Consider the following 25,626-nt stretch of genomic DNA (forward strand, 5'->3'; position numbering starts at 1 on the left):
AGTGGACTCTCTTCTCAGAAGTCTGGTGTTTGGAGCAAATTGGTCTATTTTTATTGAACCCTTTAGTAGCAACCAGTTCACAAATACTACAGTTGTTTTTATTATTATAATTCATTTTTCATAATAATAACTGAAACTATTGTTTCCTGTTCACCTACTACGTGCCAGGCACAGATATCTCATAAGATATCTGACATAGATGGTCTCCTATAATCCACCCAGCCACCCTGTAGGGAAGAGTGAGCATTCCATATTACAGATGAGGAAACTGAGGCTCGGGAGAGGTAAAGGAACGGGGCCAAGGTACATGCTAGAAAGCAGGAGATGCAAACTCAGGTTTGTGGGGCTCCACAGCTCATGCTCCTCCCACGTGGCCGATGTGAGCTGGGGACAGAGGGGTTAGAGCCACAGCTAAGGAGGCAGATGGAGGGCCTGCCAGACTTCCCAGGCATCCAGCTGGCCAGGCTTCTCATCCACAGGCTGAACTTCTAGCACCAGGGGGCTTCTCCACATGCCTAGATGCCACCCCTAGAAGCTCTGAATCAGACAGTGGGGGTAGAACTAGGAACTCTTCCGTTACAAGCCCTCAGGTGACAGGAAAGGACACTCTTGGTTAAACCACTGCTCTCAACTCTCCTCAGGAGGTCATTCTTTCAATCTACACACTCTTCCAGAAGGTTCCAACATGTTTAAGATATTCGTTGAATGCTTTACAAAGGATATCATGCCTCAGAACCCAAGACCTTACAATTTTAGGATTCTCCACAAAACAACAATAATTCTGATCATCTACAGATGGGGTGTGAAGGTCTGTCTTTATTAACCATGACAATTATTCCCAAACAGCATGATGTTTATGAAAAGGACTTGGGAGCCCAAAGTCCTGGGTTAGTCCTTTACTAGCTGTGCAACCTTCGGCAAATCAATTCAACAGCATAGTTCTTCAAAGCTCTGGGCTGGGAAGAATGGAGATATAGGAGTGGACCAGAAAAGCCACAGTGCTCTTAGCTCTGGGTTCCTCATCTGTAAAATGGGAACCAACAGCTACCAAGTGCCTACGACGACGGCATGCCAGGCCCTGACATGCTGATTCTCACTTCACAGCCCCAGGGCTTCAGGAAGTAGGCTCTCCTGTGTACTGCTCTGCAGCTGAGGAAGCAGGGATTCGGGGGTGAAGTGGCTTGGGGTGAGCCTGCAGCAGCATGTGGCGGTCTCTGAGGTCTCTCTGCCCACCGCCACCAACCCCCCTTCTTAACCCTCCCCCACGTGGCAGATGAGTCCACAGGAGAGACTGCTCTGCAGCCCATCAGGAACCACACAGATGTATGACATCATGGTTATTAATAATGGAAGCGGCACAACTAATTCACAGTCCCTCCAGATGGACCACCTGAACTGTTGTGATCCTCCTGCACACAGAGCATCAGATTCTATTATGGCAGAGCTGGGAGGGGTCTTAGGAGCCCAACCCTTTCCTCATTTATAGGGGTGGGGGGTGGACAAGATGGGAAGGCAGCCCTCTTAGATAGCCGAGGCAGCCCTACACCCCAAAGCCCGGGATGCACCAAGTTTGGTTTTGTGATTGTACCATGAAGACAATCAGGTCCCAGACCAGACACCAGCCAATGCCCCCTTCAACGGTGCTGGTAAGGGAATCAGCAGTGGCCACACGTGTGGCCTCTCCACGGACCCTCAGCCCTGCTCCTTCATGCGGTGGGGCCTTTGTACCTGCTGTTCTTCTGCTTGGAATACTCCTTTCCCAGATCTTGGCAGGGCTATCACTTTTTTTACGGTTCAGGTCTCAGGATAAATGTCAGCTCCTCCGAGAGGATGCCCTAGGGCCGTCTTCGGCTTCCCCCGTTCCTCCCTGACACTCTCCATCTCACTGCCTTGTTGGAGTTTCTTCATGGTGTGTAACACCAGTGAGCATTACCTTGTCCATTACGATTCGTTCTCTCTTCCCACTAGAATGCAAGCATTGCCTTAAAAAGGGGCCTAGGTCCCAGTAGGCCCTCAGCAAACATGCTCAGCGAATCCACCTGGATGTCTGCCTGGGTCACGGGCAACCTAGTGGCCAGCAGTCCCTCGCTCACTCACTCACTCACTCATTCAATAAATGCTTATTGAACGTCTCCTCTGTGCCAGGCGTACTCCTAGGAGCTGGGGATTCCAATCCAACTAATGAGACCAAGCCCTTTCCCTAACCGAGCTTTGAGAGTTGATTAAAACAAACGACACAATAGAAGCCAGAGCTGTTTCAGTCATATCATGTGTGACCAGACAATAGCTGATGGAAAAAAGGTGGGGGGATAAGTATGGCAGAAAATGGGAGAAATGGGAAAACACTGGGGAAATGCAAACATCAGACTGGCCCTGCCAGGGCCTCCGACGTGCTCGATACTCATCTTGGGGAGCTGGTGCCAGGCACACGCCCCCAGCTCTAGGGACATGAGAAAAAGGGGACGTGCCCATTGCCACTAGTGCCTCCTGGTTGCAGCCTAGAGCACACAGGATGGCTATGTGCATGAGTGTGTACAGGAGTGGCTATGTGCATGTACAGAGACAGGTGTGTGCATGTGTAGGAGTGTGTGTGCGGGTGTAGGGGCACAGGTGTGAATGAGTATATGGGGTCGAGTGTGTGAGCATGGTTGAGAGCGTAGGGAGATAGGGATTTGTGTTTCGAAGTGGATGTGTGAGTGTGTAGGAGTGCGTGTGTGTGTGTGTGTGTGTGTGTGTGTGTGTGTGGACTCTGGTGCCATTACTCTTCACCACAACCTCCACATCTGGTAGAACTTTACATACTAAAGTCTCCCTCCGCCCCCAACAAATGACACATAGTAGGTACCTGATCATCATTGAATCCATTTAAATCTTTATGTTTGCCAACTGTATTCTGCAGAGTGTCCACATAAAGCAGCAGAAGAGACCTGTCAACTTCTGGATGTAACCGAATGGGATGAGAGCACTGGATGAGGAGTCTGGGTTCTGGTCCCTGCTTTACCACTAACTACCGGGTGACCTTGGGCCACTGTTTAGCTGTGATCTCAGATAAGGAACTCAACTCCTCTGGGCCTCTGCTTACTCTTCATTCAAGAAGGCAAGTAGAACTTAGCAACTGGACGACATCACATCATGTCTATTGGTAGCTCCAGAAGCACTGTTTCCTGGGAGAACAAGCATGTGTAACCCGAAAAGGGATACAGGGTCAACCAGGGAAATGCTGGGTTTAACAATGTTAAACTTTTTTTTTATTGCAGTACTTCTCAAAGCCTTTAATTTGCCAATATGGATTATGATTGGCCAGAAGGGTTATAGAGAGCTTGCAGAATTTGCCAGACTTACTAGGATAGGGAAATCTTACTCGTGGCACAGCTTTCAGAACTAATGTTTCACAGAACATACTTTGGGGAATCTGCTAGCAGGCACACGGGACACTGATTAATGCCCCCTTTCTTGCAGATGACAGAACAGAAGTGGCGTTCAGTCTCCCTAAATCCCAGAGCAGAGCCATGGCAAACACCAGCCCAGAACCATCCAAACCACAGTAACTGGCATGTGCACAGGGCTCTATATCTACAGAACATTTTCACTTATATGATCTCAATTTTCCCTGACAACATTCCTCTGAGGACCCTCATCCCCATTTTCCAGATGATAAAATGCAGCCCAAAAGATATTAAGGAATCTGCCCAGAGCCACGAAATGATGGACCCATTACTTGCCTTTATCATTTTTCCCTATGACCTTGATCAAGTCGTCAATAACCACATACTATATTTTACAGAGAAGCAACTGTAGCCACTTCACAGAACCCCCTGCCAGATGTCGAGGTGGACACACCTGCACCTGTTCTGCAGCAGCCACCACTGCTGTCCGGGATCCCAAGCAGCCTGCACTGGTTGAGAGGGGAGGGGAGGGTGCTCAGAGAAATGCCCATGGAGTGAGAGCCGCTCTGGAAACACCCAGGCTGGGAGGCCGGGACTAGCTCCCTGCCAGTCGCCACACCCTCCTGACCATGCCAGGTACATCCCCCTCGGCTATATCCCCGGTGCCAGGTGCCACTCTGCAAGGGGGCAAGAGGAGCCAGATCACTGCTAGTTTTAACTCACTCCCAGTAAGCCCGGGGAGGAGCCCAAGGCCGGTCTGCTGTGACAGTCTGAAACTGCCACCGCCTCCAGGGCGAAGCGTGGCTAGGGCTGCCAAAGTCATTCGGCAGTTCCCACCGGGGTGCTTTGTCCCGCCTTGTCCGGCAGTGCGAGGCCCAGGAGGCGCGGCGGGGTGCGGGTCTGCTCGGGGCACAGGAGCCGAGTGAGGCTGTACCAGGCACGAGTGTGCGAGAGAAGTGTGAACGCGGGAACGCTGGTGTCACCCCGGGGCGGTGACAGAAGTAGCGTCTGGGAAACGCAGGCGGAGAGCGCGTTACCAGGCAACCCCAGGCTGCGGAGGAGTCCCGGAGGTCCGGGGAGTTGGCCCGACGCGCTCCTGCACGCGCGCCCGCGCCCAGCCCTCTCCCACCCGCCGCGCTCCGAAGGGTGCTCCCACTGCCGGCCGGCAGGGCTGCTGGCGCGCTTGGCGGTGCCGGCTCCCAGCTGCCAGGCCGCGGCGGGGCGCGGGGCGCGGGCGCTCCCTGCTTACCTGCGGACGGCCGCGGCTCCGCGGCTCCGGGCTGGGCTGCGGCGGGCTGGTCTGGGCTGCGCGCCCTGCCTCCACGCGGCTCAGCAGCGCCCGCTCGCTCGGCTCCGCCCGGCTCGGCTCCGCCCGGCGGTGCCCGGGGCGCTCGCTGGCGGCCCACGCGGCGCGGGGTGGGCGCGGGGCGGGCTGGCGGGCGGGCGCCGGCGGCGGGCGCGGCTCTGGGCCGCCCCGCGGCCGCTTGGAAGCTCCTTATTTGGGCAGTGATGTCAGGGGAAGTCGCAGGGGCAGGACCACCCACTTCTTTCCATTCACTCCCCAGAGTTTCCTGTCGCCGAGCCCGGGGGACCCCGGCGCCCGCACGGGGCGCCTCTCCGGCCGTCTCGGCCCCGGCGTACCCGGCTTCGCTGCCCGCCGCTTGGGGTCCCCGGGCGGCCGGGTCCCGGCGGGCGGGCGGCCGCCGGCGAGGGTCTGCGTCTGGGGAATCCCCGGCTCCCGGAGGCCGCAGGGAGGGTCTGCGAGGCGGCCTCCGCGGTGACAGGCCGTGTCACTCCGGGCGCCGCCCCTCCCTCCGCGCCCGCCCTGGCTCCCGCGCTGTCATTTCCTCCCGGGCCCTCCGGGAAGGGCAGTCAGGGAAGCCCCGGTCGCTGCCGCCGCCGCCGCCGCCGCCGCGCGGGGCCCCTACTCTGCAGCAGCCCGCCCGGCGGGCGTCCATCGTCGTCCCCAGAGTGCGCGGTCCCCGCCTTGCTCTCGTGTGCCAGCCCCGCTCCGGGAAGCCCGCGCCTCCCAAGGCGGGAATATACCTTCAGGAGCGCTGGGCGGGGCAGGCCTGGCCGGGCTCCCTGGGCTCCAGCCTCAGGGTGAGGGTGGGGCCACCCCGGGGCTCCCCAACGGCCTCACTTTGCCAGAAGCTACGGGATCCCAGGTTTGGGACCTGAGCACATTGGTCCCCGCTTTGGCCCGCCCCCAGCCGGGCCCCCGACGGGGCTGCTTCCCGAGGAAGCAAAAACGGCCAGGGCCTGGAGACCTCACCAGGATCTGTATTTTACAGATGCGGCACCCTGAGGTTCGGACTTGTCAGGTGATTCACCCGAGGTCAACTCGCTGCTGGACGGCGGCTGACGCTGGCTGACGCCAGGCCTGGCCTCTGCTGGCTGGGAACAACCTCAGGAGGTTCTGGGGCCTGGGGCCAAAGTCAGGACAAGAGTGAGGCAAGCTGAGTGCCCAGGGTGCCAGCTGAAGGAGGCACTCCCTCTCCAGGTCACAGAAGTTCAAGTACCCACAGGGTGACTGACTACTAAGCTGACCAGGGCTTCCACAAAGGCCTCGGAGGCCCCAGGCTTCCTCTGACTCCAAAGTGATGGCCTCAAATTCAAGGCCCTGCCAGTCACAGGAATAGGCTCCCTCTGGCCAGAGGCCATCTAGGCTCCCTCTGGCCAGAGGCCATCTAGGCCGGGGCTAATGGCCCCGGGGATTTCTGTACTTCTCCATACAACAGCTTCCAGCAGAGCCTCCACCTTCCCTCCAAAGCCAGGTTAGAGCAAACAAACCCCTCCCAGACCACCAGCTTTAACGGAGAAACCCGGACTTCCAAAGGGGCACTGCACTCCTAGGTGCCCTGGGGAGGAAACCACACTTCCAGGGCCTGCAGGGGGTGGAGGGAGGTGTGATCGCAGCTGGACACTCACTGGGCCTGCACACTCACGTACACAATTGCACACCCGCTGGCTGGTTGCCAAGGCCCCCAGCTGTTCTGTTGATCACCACCAGCCCAGTCCCCGCCATCTTCCATCAGCTCCCAGAGCTCAATCCCAGCTCTAATTGGGTCATCCCCTTTCTGACAAAGGCCCCATCGACCGGCTGCATCTCCTGCAGCTCAACCCTCTGCGTCCTTTGCCAGCACTCTCTGCAACCTTCCACCAGCTTTCACTTTTTGGGGGTCTCTGCACAGACTTTCCTCTGTCTGAAATGCCCTCTCTACCCTTCCTGCGTCCTTCACACCCTGAATCAAGCCTGCCCTTGACATAAGCCTTTCTCTTAATTAGGGCAAGTGAGACAGGGTACCCCGTGGGATAGGACCCTGCCCCTCACTCCACTCCTGCCCTCTCTGCCCTGCTTATTGTTCCTGGCTGGGAGCAGCTCCAGGTGGGAGCAAGTGGGTGTCTTGTTATAATTCATATGCCCAGAGGGGTGACATTTTGTGATTTGCACAAAGGCTTAGACGACAGCCTTGTTCCTGCCCCAGGATGAGGACCCTCTCCTAGCTTTGAAGGGTGGCCCTGCCCCACTGGAAACTCCTAATGGATTCAGTCATCCTCCTATGTTGCCACAGGCAACTCAATGGTTCCTGCCTCTAGAGACGTACCCATCACCCCAAGTTGCAGTCATCTGGGAGAGGTCTCCCCTCTTTCCAGATTGGAAGCTGCCAGGATATTTCCATCTTGGTTCTTCTCTCCTGCCAAGACTGAGAAGTTTACAAATGTTTGTTAAGTGAATGAATGATCCTGGGGGTGCAAATCAAGAGACAAGCTAACCATAGGAGGGGCAGAGTGATCCAATTCAGAGCTGTACCTGAGGTTCCAGGGGCCCTGGCTAGGGGCTGTGGTGGAAGGTGGGTTCTCAGCGAGACTGGACTGGATGCTCAGGAAGCTGGGCCAATGTGCCAGCCCTGCAGAGGCTGCCCTGCCAAGGCCCTTTCCTTGGACCGCTCCTTTGTTCCAACTTTCTGTAGCTTGGGATTTGTCTTCCCCCTCCTTTCTCTTAGCAAACTCCTGTGCAGCCCATCTAGGCAGCCTGGGACATTCCCTTCCCAACCCCCAAACATACAGTCCATACTTCCCTTCTATAGCAAAGTAGCAGGGAAGGCATGAGGAAAGTGTGCTTTATCAAGCACCTTCATTGTGCCGGACATAGTCACTCTGGATTTTCCGGAACCCTGCAAAGATCCTGCTCCTTACCCCCCAAGCCACACTTCCCATCCAGCTGTGGCCATCCTCCAGGCCAGGAGTGTCAGCCCAGAAGCCTTCACTCAGCTCCTCCTACAACCAAAGCTCCTTGTCCCCTGTCTTGAGACTCAGCCCCCATCCCAATTCTGGTGCCAATTCTCACTGAAGGCTAGAAGGTCTTCAGGACTCCAGCCTCAGAGCTCAGGGACACAGTATGGAGGCAGGCAGCCCTGCTTCAAGGCTAGAAGCCTGAGCCCAACTCTGTTCCGTGAGCCACCACCCCTACCCTGGGGCCCCAGGCACCTTTCCCACCCTGCAGCTGGATGGGCCCCAGGTGAGAAGGCAGGTGGTGCCAGGTGCCATTTCCTTCCTATCAGCCCTTTCCTTGCATATAACTGGGCCAGGTCTTGAGAAATTCCCAGAGCTTGGCCCTGGGGGCTTTCCCACATTCCTTCATTCTTCAAACATGAATCAGGCTCTTTCCCTGTTCTGGGAACATGCAACACACAAACCTGTGTTCTAGGAGCTCTATCCAAGGATGGAGACTGGCAGGTAAACAGATCATCCCAGTGCAACTTGCTGAATGCTACAGTGCTGTTTGCCAAGCTTGGGGCAGGGCAGGGGCACATGAGGTGAGAGATAAGATTCATTCTACTTCTGGGGCTACAATTCAGGGAGATTGTGGTCCAGGTGTCCCGGCTAGATTGCTGAATGCTTGTTTCCATGGAAACACTGCACACATGCGCACACACACACACACATACACACACACGCACTGGGCTTGGTTCTGCTGTGAAGCCAACATCACGCTGTAGAGAATTTACAGACTAAAAGAGACTGGAGCAGGGGACATGGTTGGCATCTGATCTGTCATCTAGGATGCTGTCTCTCCGTGAAATTTTGTTTCCAACTCCTAACAACCAAATTACAGATACAGTTTTGGAATACATCATGGTTTCTAAGGGCTGGGGACTGCCATAAGTGGCCTTGGGAGAGCTTTCAAGGTGGGGCTGAGCAACTCACCCAGTAGGCTCTCCAGGTAATTTATGTTTGGGTCTTGCACTTACTTACCAGCCACCCTCTCTCCACCCTCCTGACCCCCTGGCTATGATTTCCTGGATTCAGATGCTTTGTGGTGTTTTACTGTTTGTCGATGTGTGTGTGTGTGTGTGTGTGTGTGTGTGTGGTTTGTGCTCTCTTGACAGATCTGTTACATCGGTCCTCACTTCTCACAGAGGTAGCCATCCCTCTCCTGGGACAGAGAACTAGGGACTCTTACAGTTTATGGAGAACACCTCCTGGGCTGCCGGTGGACTCAGTCCCAACCTCTCTCCCCAGCCTGAGGGCTATGTTTCCAGCTTCCTGACTCAGTCAGGCACTCACTCATCCTTCATCTGATGCTGTGGGTAACATCATGGGCCTTGGAGCCACAGGGACCTGACTTCAGTTCCCAGCCCCACTTACTGTGTGACCTTGGGCATGTTTACATGATGTTGGTGACCTTGACTTCCTCATCTTAAAGGGCTGCTATGAAGATTTGACAAGAAACTGAAATAGAGCCCTTGATGGAGCACCCGGCACCTAGTAGGTGCTCAATAAATGGTAGCAACTGTTACTTTGTTGCCATATTGTGATCCAGAATACTGCTCCTCCTATTGTTTATCTTCATTAATGGAGGCGCCCATCATCCCAAGCCTGAGCCAGAATCCCTTCTCCATTCCTGCTGCCCCAGTCTAGGCCACCATCATCACCCAGTTACAACAGCCTTCTTCCCTGATCCCCCTGCCCATCTCCCCCTCCCATCCATTCCCCATGTAAGCAAAACTCCCTAAGACAAATTCAAGTGGGTGCCTGCCCAGCTAAATCACCCTATTAGTGCCTCTTTTAACAGCCTCAGTTCACCTGCCCAAGCCTCCCTCTCTCTGCACCACCCCATTCTCCCACCGTGCAGAAGTGCTCACTGTTTCCGAACCTGCTCAGTGCATTTTGCATATTTAGTCCCCTGTACTGTTCCCCTTACTCATATTGCTTGGCCGGCTCCCATTCAGCCTTCCAGGTGAGCTCAGAGGCTACTTCCCCTGTGAAAGCCTCCCTGGTCCCCTGGGTGGCATTGGCTGCTTCCTTCTCTGTGAACCTCCAGCGTTTGGTACAGATGTCCTGGCTTGTGCCCCACTATGTGCAGTCACTTCATTCATCTATCTGTTGCCCCTTTAGTTTCTGCAACTCCATGCACAGCCACGTCTTCCTCATTGCCAGGAACGTCACAGATATTCAGAGCATACTAAGGACAGACTTCTGTGCCTCTGGCCAGTAAACAACTACAAGAGGCCACATGGCCTCCAGCCCACTGACTAGTTTTCCCCAAATGACAAAAGCATCCTTTTTTCCTACACTTTAGACTGAGGCTTTGGCTCAGCCTGAACACCATGTCTGCCTCATTCTGGCTTTTCACCAGCGTTGCTGGGGACTCCCACAGGACCCAGTGAACCCCAGGTGAGGAGGGTGGGGCCTTTGGTTCCAGGAAATCAGAAGATTAGTCACTCCCCCTGGCAGCTGTGAGAACAGGTTTTCCCCAAGCCAAGGGGCCGACTTGCAAGATCATCAATAACAAGCACTCTTTACTCTGCGTATGGCTTCGTGCCTTTCAATGGGAGGTGCAGCAGGAGAGCATCAGCTTCTAAGTCTTGGATTAAGGCAGTCTGTGTGCGGGTCCTGGCTCTGACCCTTACTAGCTGCTTAACTCTCCTGAGTCTCAGTTTTCACGGCTGTAAAATGGGGAGGATAACACATCTCAGGGAAGGATGATGAAGATCAAATAAGAGCTGATAAAATTAAAGGAGTCAGGGGCTTCCCTGGTGGTGCAGTGGTTGAGAGTCCGCCTGCCGATGCAGGGGACACGGGTTCGTGCCCTGGTCCGGGAAGATCCCACATGCCGCGGAGCGGCTGGGCCCGTGAGCCATGGCCGCTGAGCCTGCGTGTCTGGAGCCTGTGCTCCGCAATGGGAGAGGCCACAACAGTGAGAGGCCCACGTACCGAAAAAAAAAAAAAATTAAAGGAGTCAGTGCATTGTGAGTATCAAACAGCGGGCCTGTAGTAGATGCTCAATAAAGGGATCCCCTCCCCCCACCTCCACTCAAGGTCTTTGGAGAGTACTTTGATACACGAGACTCAGTCTTTGACAGTAGCTCATAAAGTGAGGGAAGGGAGGAAATGAGAATTTAATCGGACCCCATAGACATTAAGACAAGAAAAACAGTAAAAGGTCTGACAAGAAAAAGTTTCGGGAGCAGCAAGAAGAAAAGGGAAGTTCTGGGATGGCCTTAAAGCTGTCTCCCCTTGCGTGACTTTTATCCAACAGTGATGGCTACCACCCATGTGGCCAGCCCAGGGCGAGAGACTGGGGATGGGCAGGGGGTGGTCAGGAAGGAGTCCCCAGGCAAGACCAATGAGGCTTGACGGGACCTGTGCATCTGACAGTCTGGCTCCAGAGAGGACTTGCACACTCAGAAAATAACTGCGATAACAGTGAATAAAAGCAACAGATGATGCAGAAGGGATGTCAAAGAGACATGTGTATGGGAAGGGGTGGAGCCTGGTGTGAAAGCTAACTTTTGGAGCCTCCATCTAACAACAGCAAAGAAATCTAGAAATGGTCTCACTCCACCCCTGCTCAGGCTCTCTCCCTCTGCAGATTTACTGACCTCTCAGGGCAGGTGGTAAGAACCCCAATCCTCCATCTTTGGCCTTGGAGTCCTCCTGCAAAGAGGGCCTGGCCTGGGCAATATCACTCACTAGTTCCCTAAATGCAACAGGAATGTTCACATTCTGTGTCTTTCCTCATGTGCTTCCCTCTACCAGGAATGCCCTTCCTTCTCCTCCTATCCCCCCCATCCTCCCTTCCCTCTCCTTCGAACACTCTGGTGTTATTTTTTCCTGACCAGCACCCCCCCACCCCCGCCGCAGTAGAATTAAAAGCCTCCTCCCCACAACTTTCCTGTAACTTGCTTTCCATACATCATCAGAGCATCTATCCCATTATAGTAAAATATTTGTATCTGATGCCCCCACTAGGTTGGGAGAGCTCTGAGGGTCTATGCCTGGCACCTAGTAGGTGCTCGACATACAGAGTACCTGGACGGCTTCCTCCCATACGTCCCAGGGCTGGGGAACATGGAAGCATCTGCCACTCTGGCTGGGGATATAGACGGAGCCCCCATGGATCCCTCAGGAGCTCCAGGCTCTTAACACAGCCATGCTCCTTCCAGCCTGAAAACCAGCCCTCTGAGGCCTGTCTCCCCCAGGGCTTCCTGCTGGTTTTGTGCAACCTGCCCCTTCAACTCCACCCTGAATCTGACGGGATGAGAAACCCAGAAAGCATCCTGGGGCAACTAGTGTACCACTTAGAAGGGGCTGGCTCAGGGGAGGTTGGGAGCAGAGGCAGTGTCTCCAAGGGTGGCAGGTTGGAAGAGCCGGAGACCTGGGGAGGGAAAGGTGGGCACATGGATTTGGTGGCTGGTTCTGAGCTTGGAGGTGAAGAGTCAAGAGCAACCTGGGAGTGGGGGGGAGGGGATAACGGGTAATTTTATGTGGCAGATTGACAGCACCGTGTGGTGCCCAGAATTTGGCCAAACAGTGTTCTGGGTGTGTCTGTGAGGGTGTTTCTGGATGAGATTAACATTCAAATCGTTAGACTGGGTGAAGCGGATTGCTCTCCCCAATGTTGGGGGCCTCATCCAATCCACTGAAGACCTGAATAGAACAATGAGGCTGCGGAAGCGGGAACTCCTCAGCCCGACTGAGCTGGGACACTGGCTTCTTCTAGGCTTTGGACTCGGACTGAAACATCAGCCCTTTCTGAGTCTCCAGACTGCTAGCTTTCAGACTGGAATTTACACCAGCGGCAAGCCTGGGTCTCCTGCTTGCCAGCGGTAGGTCTTGGGACTTCTCAGCATCCATAATTACACGAGCCAAGCTTTGTAATAAGTCTCAGTCTCTCTCTCTCTCTCATGCACGCATGCACAATATATATATATATATACTATTTCTGATATGTGTGTGTGTGTGTCCTATGTTCTGATTCTCTAGAACCCCAACTAATACAGAAGGTGAAGGTATAAATTCCCCGGATCTCAGGAGGGTCCCACATTCCTTATTTGGCTTCTCTTTTGTCCAACAACTCTCCAATAAATGGGCATTGCCTACCTCCTCACATCTGGAGTTGGCTCCACTCACCTGGGAGAGCCTCTTTGCAGATGGACAGAAGCTGTCACTCCTCTGGGGAACCCCGGCGCTAAGTACAGGCCTAGCACTCAGTGGGTGCTCAGTGTGCTAGCTGAACAAAATAGACACCTCACACTTATTTGGGTAGCCCTTGGTAGATTTGGGCACAATCACACCTGTACCTTCATGTCCTCTCCAAGGCTCTGCAAGAGGCAGGAAAGGGACTGTCAGACCCAGTTGCCAGATGAGCAAATGGAGGCCCAAAGAGGACCTAGAAGCAGTCCCGATGGCAGAGGGGCCAAGGAAGGATGCAGCCCTGGGGCCAGGTGCCACCACCTCCCCTGAACACATGCATCCTCTAACAGATGTTCAGTGAACACCTACTACCGGCTGGGCCTTATTTTGGGGACTTAGAGTAAGTACCTTAGTGGGCAAAATGGACAAAAAGCCATCCCTCCTTAGAGTTTACACTCTAGAAGGAAGAGCCAGACAATAAAGAAACTGAATAAATAAGTGAATTATATAACATGTTAGCAGGAAGTATATACAATGTAAAGTACAAGGTAGAACAGAGTAGGGAAATCAGGAATGCAGGGGTGGGAGGTGGGTCACAAATTTAAATAGGATAGTTAGAATAAGCCTCATTGAGAAGGTGGCATTTGAGCAATGACTTGAAGCAGGTGAAGACTGAGTCCTGTAGATACTGGGGGGAAGACCTATATAGGCAAAGAGAACAGCCAGTGCAAAAGCCCTGAGGTGAGAGTGTGTCAGGCATATTACTTGGGGCCTTGTAGGACATTGTGAGAACTGTAGCTTTAGGAGAAATAAAGGCTATGGTTGGGGGCTGGGACCCCACAGCAGGCCTCCAATGGTTACCACTCTTCCCAGAGATCCAGCTTGGGCAGGCAGTGAAAGAGTCTGAGGATGCCTGTATGGAGGAAGGTATAACAGACAAAGAAGAGGCAGGAAGAGATTGTTCTTGATTATCATCTTCCTCAGCTTCAGCCAGACACCTCTTGGCTTTTACCTGCATAATTCCTATGGGCCTGTCTTCTTGCTGCTGGAATTTGAGGTTAGGTTCCAGAGCAGTTTGGACCCCCACTGGTGGAGAGGATACTGGACAGGTTATCTAACCTCCTAGGGGATGTGTTCAAAGCCAAAGTCAGACCCCGCTCCTAAGGGCTGTTTGGGGAAGTGGGGGGTAGCTCTCTGGGGACATGCCCCTCTCAGGGGATTTGTGAGGAGTCAGCCAGATAGGGGCAGGAAAGCACTCCAGGTAGACTGTAGAGTGCTGGTCCCCTGGCTGGCTGTCACTTTGCCACTCGGCCTCAACAGGGAGGCAGGGGCTCTGCTTTGCCTCCACTACACAATGACAGATGTAAGAAGCAGATCCATTCCCTCAGCCTAGATGGAGTGGCACTCGGGAGCCTAATTTTAGACTGAGCATCTGCTCTTCTGTCCCAGAGACTCAGCTCTGTCTGGGATTTGCTCCGTCTGGAATTGCCAGAGAAACAAATTCTGTTCTATGGGTACAGGCACTGGTGGCGTCCAGATCAGAGCTGGCCGACAGGCCCTTGCCATGGGGAGGCCCCCCAGGAACTATGCTACACCAGGACACCTGGGTCCTCCTTCCTGGTCTCCCATCTTGTGCCCAGAGCCACGGATTCCTGCAGGTGCCATCTTTGATTTCCATTCTTCCCAGTGGGTGGGTGAAGCATGGCTCTGCTTCCACCTGAACAGGAGGACCTCCTGGGGACTCTTAGCCATCCTTCTACCCGCAGCTCCCAGCACGGGTCCTGAAGAGTTCATCCCAAGTAAGTACAGCCCAGTAAGGCCAAGACTAGGGACAGCACTAAGGAAGGTGCCGCTGTTGGCAAATCTTCCCAGAAAGGCTTCTCAGAGGAGGTGACTTTTGAGTTGGACTTTGAAGAGGGGGTGGGTGTTTATCAGTGGGAAAGGCCACCCAAAGAGGGGACACAGGTGAAGAAACAAAAGCTTGAAAGAGCACTGAATGTTTGGGAATGGCCTAAGGGAGGGAGGGAGGGGAAAGTAGGGATTCTAGGTGTGTTGGGGACACAGGGCTGAACTCTAGGCTGAGGAACTGGGCTGGTGGCTGCAGGTGATAGAGCCAGTGAAGGAGGTCTTTGGAGCCTGTGCTCCGACAGATGAGTGTGGGTAGCTTCCAGGTGTGAAACCCAGGCCCTTAGAAGTGGGAGGGCCGCCTTCCTTGTCCCCTCCATCCATGGCCTGCCTGGTCCTGCGCGGCCTTACCCCCCTACCCCTTGGCACACCAAACGGAGGGTGTGCTGGGGTTGCCCACTTGCTTCCCAGACTCCCACCTGAGTGCTGGGCTGCGCATTTCCACGCACCAGGCCATTACCTCCCGCGCCCAGGCCACCGCAGTCACTGCTCCATCCTTGCCTCAGTCCCCAGTTCCCATGGGCAGGATCCCCTTTTGCTTCTCTGGACTCGGCTTCTCCACCTGGCGCTGTCATCTAAGATTGCTCCAGAAGCACCCTGCAGTCCGACCTGGCCTGTTCTCACCTCAGCCCTGCGCTGTGGCACAGGGGACGGCAAACCCTGCTCTCCAGGCTACAGGCGCTCTACGTGTCCTGGTCTAATTCCTCTTAACAACTCTTTCAGATGGTGATTATCCCTTTTCACAGGTGAGGAAAAAAAGGGTTTGATGTGGTGGACTAGAGGCTGATCACACAGCCAGGAAGTGGTGGTAGCGGGGTGGACGGACCCCAGTCTGTCCTGCTTCCTCTCCCACCAGCCTCCCTCCAGCCCTGAGGGCAGGGCCTGGGCAGCTGGGGCCCGGAGCACAGGAGGTCACAAGACCTCTGGCCAACTTGGGTGGAGAGTGGAAAACTGGCATTAAAGGAAGCCTGTCCCAGAGATCTTACCTCGATGCCCTTGAGAAAGCAGGAGTTAAGAGCTTATGTAAAGAGATTTGCAAATATATCCTACAAAACAACATTTGGATGATTTAAGTGTTAAGGAATCAGAACCATATGGATTAAATGTCCCTGACGTTACGTATGGTTTTAAAAATTAGAAGGAAATGTACTGGGAACACACACACACACACACACACACACACACGCGCACACACACTATGTAAGGCCAAACCACATTTTTAGCTTTGTGGACCGGGAGTGATTTGAAAAACAAGACACAGCATTCACCTAACTTCTACCCCAGCTGGCCCTCCCCCAGCCCTGCCCCTCCCCAGCCTCTGTCTTCTCCCCACCAAACAGGGCTCAGCTCCCGCCCTAGAGACCCAGCCTGAGAAAGAGGCTTCCCAGAACAGCCAGCCTGATGTTCTAACCACAGGACAGTTAGAGCCAAACAGCTGGATCAGGAACGGCTGGGGTCTCCCAGAGACCAGATGGGTGGTCACAGGTGGCAGGAGGTACTGGGGATGCCAGTTTCCCAAGAGGGAAACTGTAAGTACTTTCAGAGAAGACACTGTGAAGCTCTGTGGAGGCAGACGCTCTGAGACGCAGCTCCACTTTCCGTTCGTAATTGCTTCTGTACCTCCCTCAATTCTCCCAGCCACCTGGCGAGGAAGGATTGATCACCCCCACTTCACAGGAGGGGAAACTGAGGCTCGGAAGGGCTGGGTGCTCTGCACAGCTGGCAGGCAGGAAAGCAGACCGCAGCCTGGATTTCCTCGTTACACACCCAGTGCTGGTCCCACTGTACCTCACTGCTTGAAGCAAACCAAAACCATGAGCCTGTGTCCAGTTTAACTCTGAAAGTTAAAAAAACCCTGGATTGTGTCAGCTGCTCAAAGTTGAAGAGTGTTTTGGGGGGACTCCCCAAATACAAATAAATCAGGTTTGGTTGTGACTCTAAATTGCACGTGGTGTTGAGCTTGGGGGAGAGGGTCTGTAATGCTCAGGTGGGGAAAAATTAGACCATCAGAAATTGCTTGGTCTGGTCCTGGGCAGGAAGAGAGAGGATGAGAAGGAAAGCCACTGCATGCCGGGTGTCGTGCTGGATGCCAAGAGCGTGGCACCTCCCTGGATCTTCACCCAGCCTATGCAGAAGGTAGAGTTGCCTTTCTTCTGCAGAGAAGGACACACAGGTGCAGAGATCCTAAGTAACGCTCCCAAGAGAACACCGCTGCATTCCTAACCCAGGCCTCTCTGACACCAGGCTAGTGCTATTGTCCTAAACCCTGCCAGCTGGGGTCAAGCCTCCCCAACAGTGGCCAGGGCTTCACCAGAAGCAGATTTGTCAGGAGAATTAAATGCCACACAGACACAAGCCCAGCCCAGACAGGAGGGCTGGCACCGACTCTGTCTCATGCACGGCCAGGTCCCTGTGTCCAGTCTCGAGCCGCATGTTTGTTAAATGACCATTAAACAAATCAATGGGCGGAGAGGAAGGAGGCATCCCCGCCCCTTCTCTTTCCTCCGTCCCTCACTCACACCATTGTTTTGTGGACACAAGTGAAGGCCTTCACACTGATGTATTTATCCTGGTGACACTTTATCCTGGTCAATGGGACGCATGCTTAACAGCCTGTTCAGACCTCTCGGGGTGCTGACTTTAAGCTTGGGATATTCTGAGGACGTGGAATAAATTCTTAGGGCAGGCACCAGGGAGAAAAGGAGAAAGGGCACAAGGATGGAGCAGAGAGGGCGTGACTTTCAGCTCTGGAGCTTCCTCACTCTCCTGTACCTGGGACCTCTCCTCTTATATCTGGTTTCATCCCAAGCTGACCTGGCCACACGCTGCCAGGACAGTGTCCTCGTATTGGGATCAGATCAGTCACTTTTCAAGTACTTTGGGGACTGCCTTTGCCCTCAGCCTTTCTTATGGTCAAATATGTTGGGAAAACACTGATTATTACACAGATCGCCTGGAGATTCCCAGTGTACACCCACTGGCAGGTGAAAAACCCAGAAGGGAGCTGGTAAAGAAAACAGCTCATTTTTAATCTGCTCTTATTGGAAAAGAACAAAGACTCCCCTCCCTCCACCAGAGGTCCCATCCTCTGTATCCAATTTTTAAGCACACAGAGTTCTTACAGTTCTGGGCGTGAGTAGCCTAGAAGGCCCCCCTGAGGCCTTCTGCTGGCTTATTTACAGAACCCATCCTCCCACAGGCATCCCTGTTCTCCCACCAACACCCCAAATATTCTCTATTCCAGGCTTTAATCCACAGCTCCCCCCCACCACGAGCCCCAGGCCTGTCCTGCTTAAATCTTCTCAATGGCTTCCTTCTGCTCTTTAGACAAAGACCAAATTTCTTTGTGTGGTCTCCAAGGCCTCCTTCAGCAGCCCTGCCTGCCTCTCCTGCCTCATCTCCTCCTCACTCCACTTGAGGCACAGGTGTATTCTTTCAGTCTCCGCTGCCTCAGGGTCTTTGCACATGCTGTGTCCACTGCCTTTAATGCTCTTCCTGTATATCCCTTCCTTACCAGTTAACTCCTCTCCAAACTTCCGATTTCAACTTGCACATCAACTCCCCAGGGAAGCTCTCCTTGACCCCTGAGTACTGGTGTACAACTTCTCTGCATACTCTCTGTATACCTGTGTACTCTCATACCCTGGACTCACTCACTCAGCACCACAAGCTTCGTCTTTAGAGCCCAACAAGTATCAACATTTGTAACTCCTTTTTATTCGTGTAAGTTTTTTGTCTGATAACCAACTCCCTCACTGAAATATAAGTGCCATGGTTAGGGTATCATGTGTACTTTGCTCACCACTGAATCCCCAGAAACTGCCACAGTAGCTGCTGGCCCGCAAGTTTTCCCAGAACTCTCTGAGAGGCCCTGAGTGAGGCAGAAGATGGTGAGAGGGTCACTGTGACCTCAATCTCTTCCCCGAGCCGGGTGAGGTGGAAGAACAGGGGACCCAGATTCCAGCCTCGGGTGTCTCAGAAATTCACTGTCAGAGTGTGACAAGGTCACATAATGCTTCTGAGCCTCAGTTTGCTAATCTGCAAGGTTGAAAGGGTGTGCCAATACAGAATGACTACCATTTTTGTATCACATTATCGACTCAGCTCTTTCTTCCAATCCCAGGGTAATGGGCACCATTGCTTTGTGTCTGTCCAGTATCTCCTCTTCCCTTTCTTCTGGTAAGAGTTCCTCAGGGAACTGTCTTCCCCAACTTCAGTCGTGATTCTGGCAGGGCTCCCCCTCACAGGCCTCCCAGTGTGTCACACTGTGTGGAAGAAGAAGCTCAAAGGCAGCAGATGAGACAGGTCAGCACAAAAAAGAGAGTAAAGATGAGAAATAAAGATGAGAAACGTGGGGAAAATAAGAGTCTGATGACCTGATGACATTGTATCACTTCCTGGATCTAGCCATGCCTGAGGTCCATCCATCCAGTAAGATGAGACCATGAGATAACACCCAATCTCTCTCCTCCTCTCCCCCTCCTCTCTCTTTTCTTAAGTCAAATGGAATTCTGTTTCTGTTCCTTGCATTTGAAAGAATGTTGCCAAATACACCCAGGTCCAAAGTCATCCCACAGTACTAACCAAACAATCTCTGAGAAGGACAGCAGTAGTGAAGAGGGGCATGTGTCAGGTTCATCTACTCTAACATGCCTTACATGTGTCATCCTGTCTAATCCTCACGACTAGCCTAGGTAATAATAGAGAAATACAATGGTGTGATGGGCGATAAGGAACTCTAGAATAGGGTGTTAAAGACCTCCGTTCTAATCTTGGCCCTGGCATGCACTAGCTGTGTGATGTTGAGCTGGTTTCTTAACTTCTCTGAGCTTACCTTTCCTCCTCTATAGGGAGTGATGTCTACATCAAAAGCTGCCATGGGGAATGGTGAGACACAAAACAAACAAGCAGTGTTTCTGACTAGGAGAGACTTAATAAACATTAGCTTAGTCTGTCAAATCTAGAAGTCCTTTCTAGAAGGATAGTTCTGTATGTCTCATTTCTAAGAATTAGTGTTGGCCATGGGTAAAAGAGGAGAGGAATGTGTGAGAACCTCCCAGCTAGAGTTCAACATCCAGTTAATATCCGACATTGGCCACTGGTTGCCGACTGTGCGGTGACGCAAGATTGGCTGATGGGTCTACTTCCTCAGATGCTGGGCGGTAGGGTGCATCCACAGGGATGGCAGCTCCAGCTGAGTGGTGACAGGTCACCAAGGCAAGGGCCCTGTTTATGGTTTCCAGATGTGTCTAAGCTGCTTCCAGTTTCCCTGGACAGTGTGGAAGGACAGGCCAGGACTCTGCAAAGGCTGACCTTGACCCCAAGTCCCCATCTAATGGGTCATTGGCTTTATTGGAGTGAGGGTGGGGTGCGTCCCTCTGGGCTGGGCTGTCTGGGAAGTTGGAAAGTCTGTGTCGCCTTCCAAAGAGCAATTCTGAAAACTGCTGCTCAGAATAAATATTTTGGTTGCTTTTTTGCGATGTGGCCGTGGGGGAGACTTCCACGGAGTGTGGTTTGCAAGTCGATTCTCCTGGGTTGTTTACTCCCTGAGATCCCCACGGCCGGTTCCTGGCAAACATCCGCCGCGCTCCTGGGCTGCTGGGACCGCTCTCCCTAGAGAGAGGCTGAACTGGCTGGCCCTTCCTGGGGGTCTGACTGCGATGATGTACTAGGCAGCCGGCTACCAGACCTTCCCCACTGCCTGTCTCAACCTTGCCCTCCTTCGCCAGTGCAGGCCAAGCCTGGCGCTCTCCTAGGAGCCTTGTTCCCACAACTATGGGGAAACTGTAATTAGCTGAGCTGCTCTAGGCCAGGGGCTTGGAATTCCTGCGGGCCTAGAGATGTGGCCTTGTCCATTTCCTCTTCCCAGGGTGGCCTCCTGCTCCTCTCCACCCCCTCACCTCTTCCCTGGAGCCACACCACACAGCGGGCGCTGTGCAGCCTGAGCAAGGCCACTCTCTCCCACCCATCCCCCACCCATCCGAGCCCTCTTGAGAGAAGCCCCATCCCCCAGGGCCGGAGCATACCATGTCTCTTGGTTACAGTGATTGTGGCGACTGTCCTACCCCCCAGAGGCCAGGTTCCTAGGGCTGCCGCCGCCCTTGCCTGCCCAGTGTTTGTGCCCGCTTGGATCCTGGAGGCCTCCAGCCAAGAGGTCATTCCTAATTGCAGAGAGGACGCAGGTAAAAGTGGGAACGTCAGGCCTGCTTCTGAGCCAGCCCAGCCTAGCGTCTGCTCCCTACTCCCGTCATGGCCAGATTTCTGGGGAGAGATGGACCCGTGGGATCTGGGTCTGGCAATCAAGACAGAGAAACGACAAAAAATGGGGGGAAGTAATGTTTCTGGGCACAAAGTTAGGTGTTTGCAGTACGGGACCCAGGGCCCGGGGAGAAGATGCTCCACCAGGGATGGACCACGAGGATCCTGGTTAAGGGAGCTCACGTCATGACTAGGCATTTGGAACGTTAAAGACCCTTGTCGAGAAGGCACACCCTTGAGGCTGGGTAAATATTGTTCTTTCTCCCATTGCTTTTTCACCTCCCCAAAGCCACTCCCCAATTCCTTTGACATGCATCCATTTCTGGAGGGTCTGAGAGTTACCACCATGTGGACCTTCTGGAACCCCACCCCATTTTGTGGGTGAGGAAGCTGAAGCTTCCGGAGGCCAAGGGCCATGCCTGGGGTCCCAGAGCAGGAAGAGGCAGAACCTGGATTTGGATTCATTTGTCAGAACCCAAGTCTAGGACTCCCACCCTGGCGCCATGGCTGCTGTCAAACACAGAAAAGACAGAGCCTGTCGCCCCAACTGGGTGCCTCGGAACTCTTGTGCCTCTGCTTGCAGTGGAAGTTTCTGGTCTCTCCCCACCCTCTCCTAGTGGTCCAGAGACCAGCTGCATGCATTTGGGAAGGGGGCTGGCGGCAGGGTGGGGAGGAGTCTGCACCCCTGGAATGGAAGGCAGCTGACCAGCCCGCATAGCATCCATGTCCAGCTGGGGCTCTGCTGGCGCTGTGCAGGCCAGGAGTGTCCCTCCTTCCCATAGTTCCCCTCAGCTCTGGGCTCAGCACCTGAAGGTCCAGCCCCTCCCATTGCTGAGCTCATCCTACCCAAGCCCGGGAGGATGTGGGAAACCCAGTTCCACCAAAGGCTAGAATTAATTTTCTCACCATAAGCCACATGCCCCGTGGGTGTCCTGGGCTTGCCTCTGCTCACCTGCCATGGTCTTATTTTACTGCTTTGGGGGGAGGGGGAGGGCATCTCTCTGGGGGTCTGACCTGAGGCTTGTCCCACTGCCCTCATCACAATCTGAGTCCAGCTCACTTCACTGCGAGTCTGACAACTGCCCCTTCCTGTGTGGGCTGGCCCCTGTGCTTCATACTCCTGGCAACCAGGTCTGGGCCCTGCCCTGAAGGGAGAGGGGCCAGGACTACTGAGCCCCCTTCTAAGAGACACTGACTGTCACAGCCAAAGCACACACGAAGGCCTGGACAGCCACAGCTGTGACAACAGCATTTCTCTGCGGGCCAGCTTGGGGAGCAGGCCGGAGACTGGGCCACACCTCTCAGGCCAAGCTGCTAAGAGCCCCTATCCCACCCCTGGTCTCCTCGGTGTTGACCATGTCTGGCCTTGGCCTTGGCCCTGGCCCCTCACTCTAATTCCTGTGTTCCAAACTCCAACTCCAGCAGGGTGTCACTGAGAGTGACAAAACAGTGGGAAGGTTTGGGGCACTGAGCTACACCCAGGCATGTAATGTACAGGGTCTCAGCCTAGTCACAGAGCCCACCTGGCCTGGCCCAGCCTATAGGCCAAGGCCATGTTCCATCTTATTTCTCTGTGAACTGACTGCCGGGCTGTCTCAGTCCCAGCCTGGGGTGAAGGGTTGTCTTTTCTGCTGGTGCTGGAGATACAACTTGCCCTTCTGCCCAGAAATGGCTTTGTGCCACCTCATTCTTATGCTGGTTACTTACCCTATGGAGGGCACCCCAAATCTTTGAAAACAGTATGCAGAGTATAAGTCAAAAAGGACAAACCCCTCGTGGAAGCTTGCCTTTTATGGAAATAATCACTGCACCAGTTATTGAGTGCTTACTATGTGCCAGCCTCCAAGCTGAACATTCCACGTGTATTGAACCCTCACAGTAATAATTCCAGGAAGTAGTACTAATATTATTCCCACTTTACAGGTGAGGAAAATGAAGCTCAGAGTCCATCTAACTCTAAAGCCCTTCTCATCCCCCAGAAGCTGAGAACTGACCTGTGTGTTTTATCAACGGGCTTCAGGATGTTTCTTGGGAGTCCAGGGGCGATTCAAAGTGATGATGCTAAAATGTGATGTGCTCTCTCCCCAGCAAGCAAAGCAGAAGTGCTCAGCTGGCACTCACCTGCTTCAGGCCTCCTGCCCACCTGACCCTTGGGTCAGGTTAGGAGCCACAGGAGATGAGGAGCCCTTGCACTGCATTCTGCCACGGACAAAGCTCGCCCAGCACACATCTTCCGGGCCAGCATGGTGCAGAGCTGGCCTGTCCACCCACCATTCCCAGAGACCACCCTGATGGGATGGGAAGATGTTCCAGCTGGCTAGGGGGGACCTGAGGGAGGGAGGAGCAGGGAGAGACACCTTGTGTCCTGCTCCGTGCAAATCCCATTGTCACAACCTGGTGGCTGACGTGTCCTCTCTTCTTGACATGGACTGGTTGCCCCAGTTTGGATGTTTCACTATCTGCGAATCCAGTTCATTTACAAATCTGCTCCCAGCTCACCTCTGGGAACAGTGGAGCCCTGCTCAGACACATCGTCCTCCCTCTCATGCTCTCCCAGATGATATATCCCTGGCTATTACATAATCAAGGGAACCCAGCCCGTACCCGCCAAGCCTTTAATTGGAAAGCTCTTTCCCAAGGGCGTTGGGGTTATAACTTGTGCCAGCCCAGGCCTTCCTGCCTCTCAACCCCCTCTGTGGTCTCTCTCTCTCTCACACACAGAGACACACACCCAGGCACCCTGGAGCAGCTGAGAAATACATCTTCTTGTCCATGACATTAGCCACGCCCAGTGGCTTACATGCTTTGTGCTCGCTGTGAAATACAAAGCCCTGGGTCATTCAGGCCCATCTGTAACAGGAAGTCCTCTCTGAGCACTGCCACAGGCCAGCCTGGGGCTGACCTTCTCCTCGTTCCTATAGCACCGTGTGCTCACCGTGGATGCATCTGTCTCCCTAACTAGGCCAGGACCTCTCCAGGTAAGGGACCAAGTCAGATTCCTCCCTGTGCCCCTAGCACCTGAATCGGCCTGGCCCTGAGTGGGCACTGGGAAAATGGATGAAAAAGGGGTCAGTGAATTAAGGGAAGGACGGCCTACATTTAGTGGCTTGGGGAGCTTTGTAAAAGCAGCCTTACAGATTTCCCAGAAACATCACAAAATGTCATCTCTAGAAAGACTGAGAAATTAATCCACTTTTCAAGGGGGGAAACTGAAATGCGGCCCAGGATAGGTGGTGGCTAAGGGTGCCACCTGTTAGTGGCAAAGTCGGGGACTCGACCCAGCTCCCCAGGCCTCTCGCCACCATCATGCTGCCTCTGAACCTTGGTAACAGGCTCTGGGGTATTCATTTCCTCAGCAACAAATCCACTACCCTGGGCTCAGCCTGGGACACAAGACACGGTCTGGTGCTCTAGGAGCTGTGCAGACATATACCCAAAGAGCTGTAAAATGGGGTGAAAAGGAAGTAACAGAAATGCTTACAGAGGTGCCACCCAGGGGGATGGGAGAGGTCAGGGGAGACATCTTGGAAGACATGACATCCAAACTGGGTCTTAAATGAGAGTTTACAAGGAGGACTAAGTTAGAGATGTGGGAGGAGAGGAGAGGAAGTGGTGGTCCAGCAAAAGAGGAATATGCAAAGACACAGAAACATGAAATGATACAGCAAGATGGGGAATGGCACAAGCCCAGTGGTAAGGCTGAAGCCCTCAGTACAGAGGGGACCTGCACTTGGAGGCTGGAGCGGGGGGCGAGGCCACATCAGGAGGGGCTCAAAAGCCACGCTAATCCAACTTGACACCAGCTTGCAGGTAAAGAACCTTATCTTTGGACTCCATAATCCTCCTTCCTTTGTCTTCCCACCGTCTCCAGAGCAGCAGGAAGCCCAGATAGCTGCCATAACCCCACTCTGTCATTTACCCAGGCAGTCCCTCAGGGCCCTGGAACAAGCTCTTCTCAACTCAAAGGCCCTTGCATCTTAGAGCTGGAGGAGCTGTGTGTTGTGCTAAGAATTGCTACTTGCAGAAATGAGTTGACTTCAGAATACAGTGTCTTTAGGGATAAGTCTCATCAACAGGTTTGGAACTTTATTTAGCCAAAGCAGCTTCACTTGGGTCTGAGTGAGTGAAAGGGTTATTGCATGGGCCAGGGCTCCAAGGGGACACTGCTTGGAGCTGAGAGAAGGCCCACATTGGTCGTGCATTTTCCCACAAGATTGTACCTGCACTAAAATCCTGAAGGATCTACTTGGACCTTCGCCAGGGCCCAGGACTCAGTAAAAACTCAGAAACATGAATCACAGAAGGCTGGCAAAGGATGGACCTAAGGAAGAAGAGGCTTCAGTAGCTTTGTGGCTGCTACCCCTTACGGCCATCACCATTCCAGCATTTGGAGGGTCTGCCCTCTACCACCCTCCTGGTCCCAGCACCTGATGGTGACACTCAGGACCCATGGCAGAACCCAGCAAGTTATATGGGAGCACAGGGCTGTTTTCAGGAGGCCCCATGACTATTTTTTTTTCTTTCTTCTTTTTTTTTTTCTCATTGAAGTATAGTTGATTTACAATGTTGTGTTAGTTTCAGGTGTACAGCAAAGTGATTCAGTTATGCATGCATATATATTTATTTTTTTCAGACAGTGGCTGTTAAATCCCTA

The 25,626-nt window shown here is 53.6% G+C and overlaps 1 protein-coding gene across 2 annotated transcripts in view; it reads right to left on the reverse strand.

The window, feature by feature from the left end:
- HIVEP3 (HIVEP zinc finger 3) overlaps window positions 1–4,702 on the reverse strand; it is a 129,766-nt gene extending 125,064 nt beyond the window's left edge. For both annotated transcript variants that reach the window (XM_060089630.1, XM_060089629.1), the window contains exon 1: window positions 4,636–4,702. The gene's annotated coding sequence lies outside the window, so the exon portion shown is untranslated. The remainder of the gene's footprint in view (window positions 1–4,635) is intronic.
- Between the last annotated feature and the right edge of the window lie 20,924 nt (window positions 4,703–25,626).

The sequence above is a fragment of the Mesoplodon densirostris genome, chromosome 2 (genome assembly GCF_025265405.1).
Source record: "Mesoplodon densirostris isolate mMesDen1 chromosome 2, mMesDen1 primary haplotype, whole genome shotgun sequence".
Lineage (NCBI taxonomy): Eukaryota > Metazoa > Chordata > Mammalia > Artiodactyla > Ziphiidae > Mesoplodon > Mesoplodon densirostris.